We start from the raw sequence: 9,629 nt of genomic DNA on the forward strand, positions 1-9,629 counted from the left end.
ATCCACCCATGACACAACAGTTGGATATAGATTATTACATGAGGGTAAATTGACACAATGACAAGATAAACAAATCGATACGTGTGTTATATCGAAATCATCGATTGCCCCATTAATTAAAACACCGTAGCGGCGCGTTCTTTGAAGAGTGTTTTATATTTACACCTGTTTCTATACAAATTTCAACTAAAAACAATGAAATTAATACGTTTACAAATAAAAGATTCTTATTGTATTTTAAAGCCTTGAGAATAAAAACAGAGTTACAGATATATTGTGAAATTAAAGGAAAGCAGAAACTGTAAGGAAATAAAATTGTGCCTCAATGTACTTATTCTACCTACTTGATGTACACTTTTGACATCTCAACATAGATGAAGAAGAGTATGAAAGCCAGGGTATTTACCAAGCGTTACACATACAAATGATTTTTTTTGTGTGATTAATAAAAGCTTTCCTCTTCCCAGCATAGATGCCTATAGCTCTAGCACACTGTGATTCGAGTTTGATTAATATATCTAGAAGTTTCAAGAATTTGAGTAGTGTGGTTGTTAATCATGGGTGGAATTGGTGAATATTACACGTGTGTAAAGTGTTCACTTAACCAAGCCTATGACGGTCGTCAGCCCTGCAAATATCCATTCGAACCCTTATCCGCACCCCAACGGTGCATAGGTCACTGCATCATATGAATGCAGTGTTATCTTGATCGTTAACACACGAACGGAAGGTGATGACCCCTGCGCTTCAGGTACCAGTCCAGGGTAATATGTAATAAATATTAGAGTGAAAAACTCATTTATATTTATTAGACCCCCCTCTGGGAATCGAACCTGGGACCTCCAGAACGGTAGCCGAGCGCGCTGACCATTACACTACGGAGGCGGACATATCCAGACTACCATATTCTTCTTCATCTTTGATGAGATATGAAACAAAAATATATTTATTGATTATGTATGTGAGTGATACAATTTTTATTATTTTTTATTTTATGTATTTAATTCCCAAATATTCATTTATTCTCCCATATTCTTCTTCATCTATGTTGAGATATCAAAAATAATGTAAAAAGTACTATTTTGGTTGAAATTCCAAAAATCTAGTATTAGACTTTTCGTCCAACGTGAATAATCGAACCGAAGATCTTGCGTTTTGTTATCTTGGCGATTTCTAAGTTTTCCGTGTCAGACACGACTTTGCTCAACCCTAAATAATTAAATAAATTTTCCAGCCGTTTTTCTCTAGAAATCTTTACACGAGCTTAGCGTATTGCAAAAAATAATTACCAGTTACAAATTCTAAGAAATCAATTTCGTCGTAAGGCGTCGTCAGCTTTACGTTTTTAGATAAACAAAAGTTACATCACATCGAGACAAAGTGAAGTATATTTACCGAATGCTGGACATTATCTCAATTTGAGAAGTAAAATTGACAGGAAGAAGTTTTGACACAATTGCAACACTGGGCGTGAACTGTATAACAATTATTACGAAATACAAATTTTAATTTATTACATTGAAATATTATTATGCATGTAGGCATGTTGATGATTTTACTATTCAAAACAAAGAATTAAATTTTATTACCCTCTTTAAGTTGAAAGGTTACATTGTGGCCTATTATTTTTCTCCTGTAAACTACATTAATGCTACATTTTGAGTGTGTCCAAATACTTGTTCACAAAATCTGGATTATCTCCAATTACAGGAGTTATTTTCATATTATTTTTTGATATCTCATCAAAGATGAAGAAGAATATGGAAGTCTGGGCATTTACGGGGCTTACGACCGTCATAGGCTGGTTTGAGTGATCACTTTACACACGTGTAACATTCACCAATTCTACCCATTATTGACAACCACACTACTCAAATTCTTGGAAGTTCAATATATATGAACCAATTTAGAAACCTTGTTCATGAATCACTAGAACTTCACTAGAGACATCTATTGGTGAGATGTAATATAAGAGTTTCTGCTTAGTAAAAAGCTTCTTTACATCTCACCAATAGATGTCTCTAGTGAAGTTCTAGTGATTCATGAACAAGGTTTCTAAATTGGTTCATATATATTGAACTTCCAAGAATTTGAGTAGTGTGGTTGTCAATAATGGGTAGAATTGGTGAATGTTACACGTGTGTAAAGTGATCACTCAAACCAGCCTATGACGGTCGTAAGCCCCGTAAATGCCCAGACTTCCATATTCTTCTTCATCTTTGATGAGATATCAAAAAATAATACATTAATGCTCGTACCATTATAGGCGTCTCAACTCGAAATAAAACATCTATCGTTTTCATGCGAGAGATGATGGAAGTCTGAGCATCCCAGGGCTTACGACCTGGCATTTGGCTGGCTCAGTGGGATATTCTTAAGCACAGAATTCATACCACCAGAGACGACCGGAGATGTCACATGGTTCACGCCCGATTGTTTTAAAAGTGTGTACTCTTGGGTCTGTTTTTATGCGATTTTGAAGTTATGCGATTTTATAATGTAATGGAACCTATCCCTTATTTTTGTACATAGTTCAAGTATTTTTTAATGCGAATTCGCATTAAAAAAGTAGTATTTTTAATGCGAATTAAAAATACTACGTTATTATTTTTAATTATGTAATTAGTATTTTTCTTAAAATTTTAACCTTCCAATGTTTATGCGGATTGGGAAGACGATATATTTTACTCGATCATATCTCCTTGTGAATTGACTTCTTTATCCCTCTTAAAATCATTTACTTTGTGGTTAGACATTTTTACTTTTTTTTTTTACAAAAATGTTAGTAATATTAGTATCTAACCACTAACCGTTTTAATAGTTTATTTCAATAGGTCCCTTCAATAACGATAGATAGAGGTTTCACTGTATATGTATTGGATTGAGTATATTATATTTTGTATATTCATTATTATGGCAGATATCGGTGTCTTAGGAAACTGATTTAATCTTGGTAAAGAGATGTCTGGTGCCTATTGTGAGGTGGTTTCTTTACTCGATCACAAAATTCTCAGGGCACGATTTCAATAAATTACCCAACAACGCTGTGTTCAAATTGCTTGCGGTTTAAAATGAAACTATTGTACTTCAAAAAATATCTTTATAAATAAAAATGTAAATTTAGGCTTGTTTAAAATGTTACATCTTTTGAGTTATTCGCTCATTGCTTTGAAATTTTGACACAGCTTTTCACTTGAATGTGCATATGTTTTTATTTTTCAATTTATAATAAATAAAAATGTAGCAGATAGCAGGTAAAAAATGTTTTATTTTAAAAGTTTTATTTATCGCATTGGCAGCGCCATCTGTTGAACACACGTAATACTAAATATTGCTCATGGTGGACAGCGTGATTCTTAACGGCTGCTGTCATTTAGCATTTTCATTTTCATTGTTATTTCGTAGATTGACATTTTCATCAAAAACGTTGTGAAATTACACATATTAGAAATGTGTATTGTGTGTTCTCTATTTTTTCATTTAAATAGGCTTAACCACAGCAACGCATGACCTGGTACAGCTAGTATAATATGTAATATAAATTGGTGTCGAATGGTCATTGTAAATGGTCGTGAAACATCTATCATTTTCATACGATAGGTGAGCATTCCAGTGCTTACGACCTGGCATTTGGCTGACTTAAATGATCCAATAACGTCAAATTTTGCGAAATGCGAAAAAATTTAAATGTATGTAACATATAATATAAGTAGTATCAGAATGCAAATGTTGTATCTCGAAAAAATACATGGAAAAAGATCTATGTATAAAAATCTATATATTGTTGCTTGTATTTGCATAGACCGTTATCGGATGATTTCTTAACAGATTAAGAAAATATATACTTACTTTACATCAATCAATCAAATGATGAGATATTTTAAGTTTTTAATATTTCGTCTGTTCCATGTGTCCGAGATGGTATTCCGAAGCGAGATTCTTCTACATCTTTAACAAGTCTTTTTGCTTACTTTTTTATTTTTGTTTTAAATGTATACACCGTAAAAGTTAGTTATATACATATCAATTGTTGAATAATTTCATTTGATTTTACCTGTATTTTTTAATATTGGTATATTGGCATAAAAAAGTAAAACAGATTACTACAGAAATTAAACGTGTACGATTTTTAACTACTTGAATAAAAATACACAAATATTAGATCTGACAATTTACTTAGTACCATGATCTTTATTGTTTATTTTTTCAACAATAACCATACTTGTTAATTAGGCAAAAAATGTGCGAAAATATATGACAGGACCCCGAAAATCGGCTATTCATTCAATAATCTAGATGGATTTATTACATTCAAGACGCGGTATGATTTACCGATTATTTATTCAACATTTAAGGCAGTGTTTCCCAACATGGGGCGCATGCCCCTCCGGGGACAAAAAAGTTGCAAAAAATATTACAACTCTGCTCTTCTTTTGAGAAGAGGATGGCAGCTCATTGATATTTGTTTTATTTGCACTTTTCCATATTATCTTTAGTGATGGATGGAAATACTAACCCAACGAAAAATGTTGAGATTATAGTCGGGTACTTCGCATGTGTGTGATTGACTTATTGAAAGTCGAAACATGGGTAAAATTGGTGAATGTTACTCGTGTGTAAAGTGATCACTTAGACCAGCCTATGACGATTGTAAGCCCCGTAAATGCCCAGACTTCCATTATATTCTTCATCTATGTTGAGATGTCAAAAAATAATATGTTTTGATTTTACCTATATTTTTAATAATTAGAATATTCGTATAAAACGTAAAACAGATTGCTACCGAAATTAAGCGATTTTTACCGACACAATTGCCGATAAGATTAAAAATACACGAATATTAAATTTGACAATTTACTTTGTACCACGATGTTTATTGTTGTTTTTTTCAAACTATTTTTTTAACATCTCATCAAAGATGAACAAGAATATGGAAGTCTGAGCATTTTCGTTTTTGATGAGATGTCAAAAAAAAATAATATAAAAATAACTCGTATAATTGGAGATAATCCATATTTGTGAACAAGTATTTGGACACACTCAAAATGTTGTAAATAACCAAACTTGTTAATTAAGGAAAAAAGTGTGCGAAAATGAACGACAGGACAGAAAATGACAGGATGCAAAAATACAGGGTTGAGATGTCTTCTTCTTCTTCTTTTTAATGGCTTTTCACCCATTTTAAGTATTATAGCCAATGTCGAGTTATTTTTTATTTACACTTTTTACATTTGACTTTCAAGTGTTAGTATTCCTGTGAGTGGGGTTAGTTTTATTAGTAATCTTAGTTTGTTTACTGAGTTATCATATACCTTTACAAATTTATAAAATTAATTTTAAGATATTTACAAATTATTTTATGTACAAGTTTCTTAGGGGAGGTTAATAAGGTTAAGATGTTAGTGGGAAATGGAACGTTTATGCTGGAGAGTTGAGATGTCAAAAAATAATATAAAGGTTGGGAAACACTGACTTAAGGACTTGTGATTTGGGCGTTCAGTTTGTGTGTTATCGAGTTCTGGGTTCTCGGTTCTCGGTTCTCGCGCCTTGAGAACCGGGTCGTGGGACCTATTGCTTATGTTTTATATGCCAGAGTATGAAAACTTGGCAGATACGATCTTCGTATAAGGTAAGAGCTAATCAGCACGCAATCGCCGAGACACAACTTTACACACAATGGTGTTTCGTTCGACTCAATTTCGAAGATCACTCTTGCCTTCACAAATTAGCACTTCGAAATTGGCATGCAATTAATTATGTAATTTCGCATATGTTCCGCTACTCTGTGTTGGAAAAACTAACGGTTATATTTTAATTAGTAGGTTGTAATCTTAATTAAATATCTATGTTTTACGCTAAATAGACAAATCCTCAAATTATATCATTGAAAAAAAGAATGTGAAATCGCTTGGAGCTGACTTGAAGAAGGCGCACATTAAACTATTTTAAATATATATATATATATATATATATATATATATATATATATATATATATATATATATATATATATATATATATATATATATATATATATATATATATATATATATATATATATATATATATATATATATATATATATATATATATATATTAATATATATATATATATATATATATATATATATATATATATATATATATATATATATATATATTATATATATATATATATATATATATATATATATATATATATATATATATATATATATATATATATATATATATATATATATATATATATATATATATATATATATATATATATATATATATATATATATATATATATATATATATATATATATATATATATATATATATATATATATATATATATATATATATATATATATATATATATATATATATATATATATATATATATATATATATATATATATATATATATATATATATATATATATATATGTATATGTATATATACATATATGTCCACATTTACCACAGATATCGATTTATGATAGGTAGTCCGCCTCCGTAGTTGTCAGCACACTCGGCTACCGTTCCCCCGGTTTCGATTCCCAGCGGGACCGCGGGGGAATAAATTTTAAAATAAGTATAATTGTTTAATTCACTCGAATATTTATTCAATATTACCCTGGACTGGTACCTGAATCGGAGGGCTCAAGGTCGAGATAAAACTGCGTATATATGATGCAGTGCCCTATGCACCATTGGGGTGCGGATAAGGATTTTTTTAAATGCTGCCATCAGTTGCGACTAAACACAGGTGAAATTATTTCTGAATTGATTACCATAATTTTTTTAGGGGAGAGGAGAGAGCCTTGAATGATGTTTTTATTTTTAATACTTCTTATTTAATGAGTGGGTTATTATTATCATTTTTCTATTATTTAATATGTTCCTGATCCGATTTCTTCATTATACACGTCATCCGAATGACCATTTAACCAAAAATACTGTTTAAACACCTTAATTAAGTTATGTCACGTGTAATTATTTCTAAATATAGTGTTTGTAGAAGATGTCAAGGTTAAACGCGTCAAAATGACATTTCTTCGAAGGTCCATGAAAGAGGGTCAGTCACAATGTGAGGATGTTGATGTATTGTTGGATGGATATTAATAGAAGAAAAAACAATTGTGTGTATCTTATTGGTTGTCATTTATTCGTCTCTTGATATCGGAATTAGACTTCTATCACATGGTCCCAAGTTCGATTCTCACTGCAAATAATTGTGTTGCTACCAGGTAAACATATGAATTTCCAAAAGTGTTACAATTAATTGAGCTATAATTAATTGGTGAATGCAGAAATTAGATGATTAGAAGAATATGTAGCTGAATACATTTAACTCACTCCTTTCAAGAACGTCGTAAATAAAAAATCGACAATTTTCAGTTTTGCATGTTTTCGGAATGCCCAGAAAATGTACTATATCCCAGCAAGAGAGGCATATTTTTAACTTGATATTTACCCGCTACATGGCAGAAAGTGTTGTTTTTGCATTTTGAAGAAAAGATATTTTTTTTTTTTTTAAATATAGTAAATATTTTTCAAATGGAGAAAAAAACAGGTTTTACATAAAAAGATCTGTTGCACATTTAAAAGTGCAAAAAGTGGCTTTATATTTATTTTTAATACATATCATTTTTAAACTTTTAAAACGATCTCCTGAAAAATCAAGTTTTTTTGATAAATGACGTTGTTGAAAGGAGTGAGCGATATGGAACGAGGTAGAGAATTCAGAGGGGATCCAGAAAGAGATTGATAAATATTTTCGAGCAACATTTTGAGTGAGTCCAAATACTTACTCACAAATCTGGGTATTTTCCGCTTACAAGTTATTTTTGCATTTTGACATCTCACCATAGATGAAAAAGAATATTGAAGTCTGTGAATTTACAGGGCTCATGACCTTTCGTAGGCTAGTAAAGTGATCACTTTACACTTGTGCAACATTCACCATTATACCATAACCACACTACTCAGTTTGACAAAAATTTAGTAGTGCGGTTGTCAATTATTAGTAGAATGGTGAATGATGAAAATGTGTAAAGTGATAATTTAACCAGCCTATGACAGGTCGAAGGCCTTGTAAATACCACATTCTTCTTAATGTATGTTGTAATGTCAAAACGGTGATCGATAATGGACTTCGGGTTCCAGTCCAATTTTTTTTAAATCGCTTTGCTTGCGTGTATTTTGACCGTTCTAGAAATATTTTTTTCTTATGCAATATAGTCATAAGTTCTAAAAGGGGCTATACGGCCCCCGCTGGGCGCTGGAGAAGGTATTCGACGGGACACTAGAGGCCCTAGGACACAGGATGGGGGGCCGGGAAGTAGGTAAAGTATTTGTATTCCTCCCCTCTAGAGTGCATTCGGGCAAATTCATTATTATCCTATAATTATCCGCATCCTTGGTGTAATGGTTAGCGTTCGTTCCGGGTTCAATTTCCAAATTTCCTAAACTGGTTCCTGAAGCGCAGAAGTGATCACCTTGCCTTCATGTGAGTAACGATAACAATTACACTGCATCAATACGATAGAGTGCCCTATGCACCACTGGGTGCGGATGCGGATAAGCGTTAGAAAAATAATTATTTATGATCACCTTGCCTCCATTGAGTTAATCAATGCGGTGTCATATGCACCATTTGGGTGGGAAAGAAGCTGAAGAAGACAAAAAATAAGTATTTTTAAATTTTGATTTTATGGTTTGCATTGTACGGCCAACCCCAAGGTAGACGACTCTCCACACCACACCAAGAGAAAGAGGAATAATAAGATTTTATGGTTTACACTGTCAATTCTACAAACCCACTGAATACGGTGATTTTTTTTATACTGGAAAGTGTTTATTGCTATTATCGTTTGAAAATAAGAATAATGATATATGATTGCGATGTTTACATAATATTGTGCAATATGCAATTTAAAATAAATAAAGAATAAAAGATAAATAAAAAATACCTATTGGAATCCATTAAATCCGAGCATAGCACTAATATCAATAAACACAATTCAACACACTTTCTTCTTAAAATATACAAAAACAACACTATCTGACATCACGGACTAGAATCACTTCGGGCGTTACGATACCGCGAATAAAAACGCCGAAAATCACACACTGGATATAAATATTGCAATGTCTAGCCGATAAACACCTCCCGGCGTTTTAAATTCCTAAAACTATTGCCATAACAAAAAAATATATTAAAAAAAACATTAAACACACGGTCAATTTTGAAATTTGCGCAATATCTTATTCACTTGGCAACCCACATTTTTCCACGACCCGTTCCGTTTTCGAATCGCTTTTCCCGCGGGAACGGTTGGACACAAAATGGCGCCGAGCGGCAACACATCCGAACAGCCTTGTTATTCGTCAGCTACTAAAACGAAGAGCTATAATTTCAATCCCTGCCTTGTCACTTGCGGCAACTCTCTCTTGCATTTTAAATATTGTTGAACACCGCCGGTGAATTCAATTCGAGAATATTTTCTTATTCCTATTGATATAAGTCATTGTTCAAAAGATTCGATACAACATCAACTGAATAATACCTGGGTATGTACTTATGACTTATTATGCCATATTTATAAATTTCATATAGAAAATCAATATATATT

At 31.8% G+C, this 9,629-nt stretch overlaps 1 protein-coding gene across 1 annotated transcript in view; it reads right to left on the bottom strand.

The window, feature by feature from the left end:
• Positions 1-9,393, bottom strand: part of mol (dual oxidase maturation factor 1 mol) — a 167,560-nt gene extending 158,167 nt beyond the window's left edge. The window contains exon 1 of the mRNA XM_088275023.1: positions 8,967-9,393. The gene's annotated coding sequence lies outside the window, so the exon portion shown is untranslated. The remainder of the gene's footprint in view (positions 1-8,966) is intronic.
• Positions 9,394-9,629: the final 236 nt, after the last annotated feature.

Source organism: Brachycentrus maculatus, unplaced genomic scaffold (assembly GCF_059751285.1).
Source record: "Brachycentrus maculatus isolate JH-2025_06_01 unplaced genomic scaffold, ASM5975128v1 h1tg000757l, whole genome shotgun sequence".
In the NCBI taxonomy this organism is placed as follows: domain Eukaryota; kingdom Metazoa; phylum Arthropoda; class Insecta; order Trichoptera; family Brachycentridae; genus Brachycentrus; species Brachycentrus maculatus.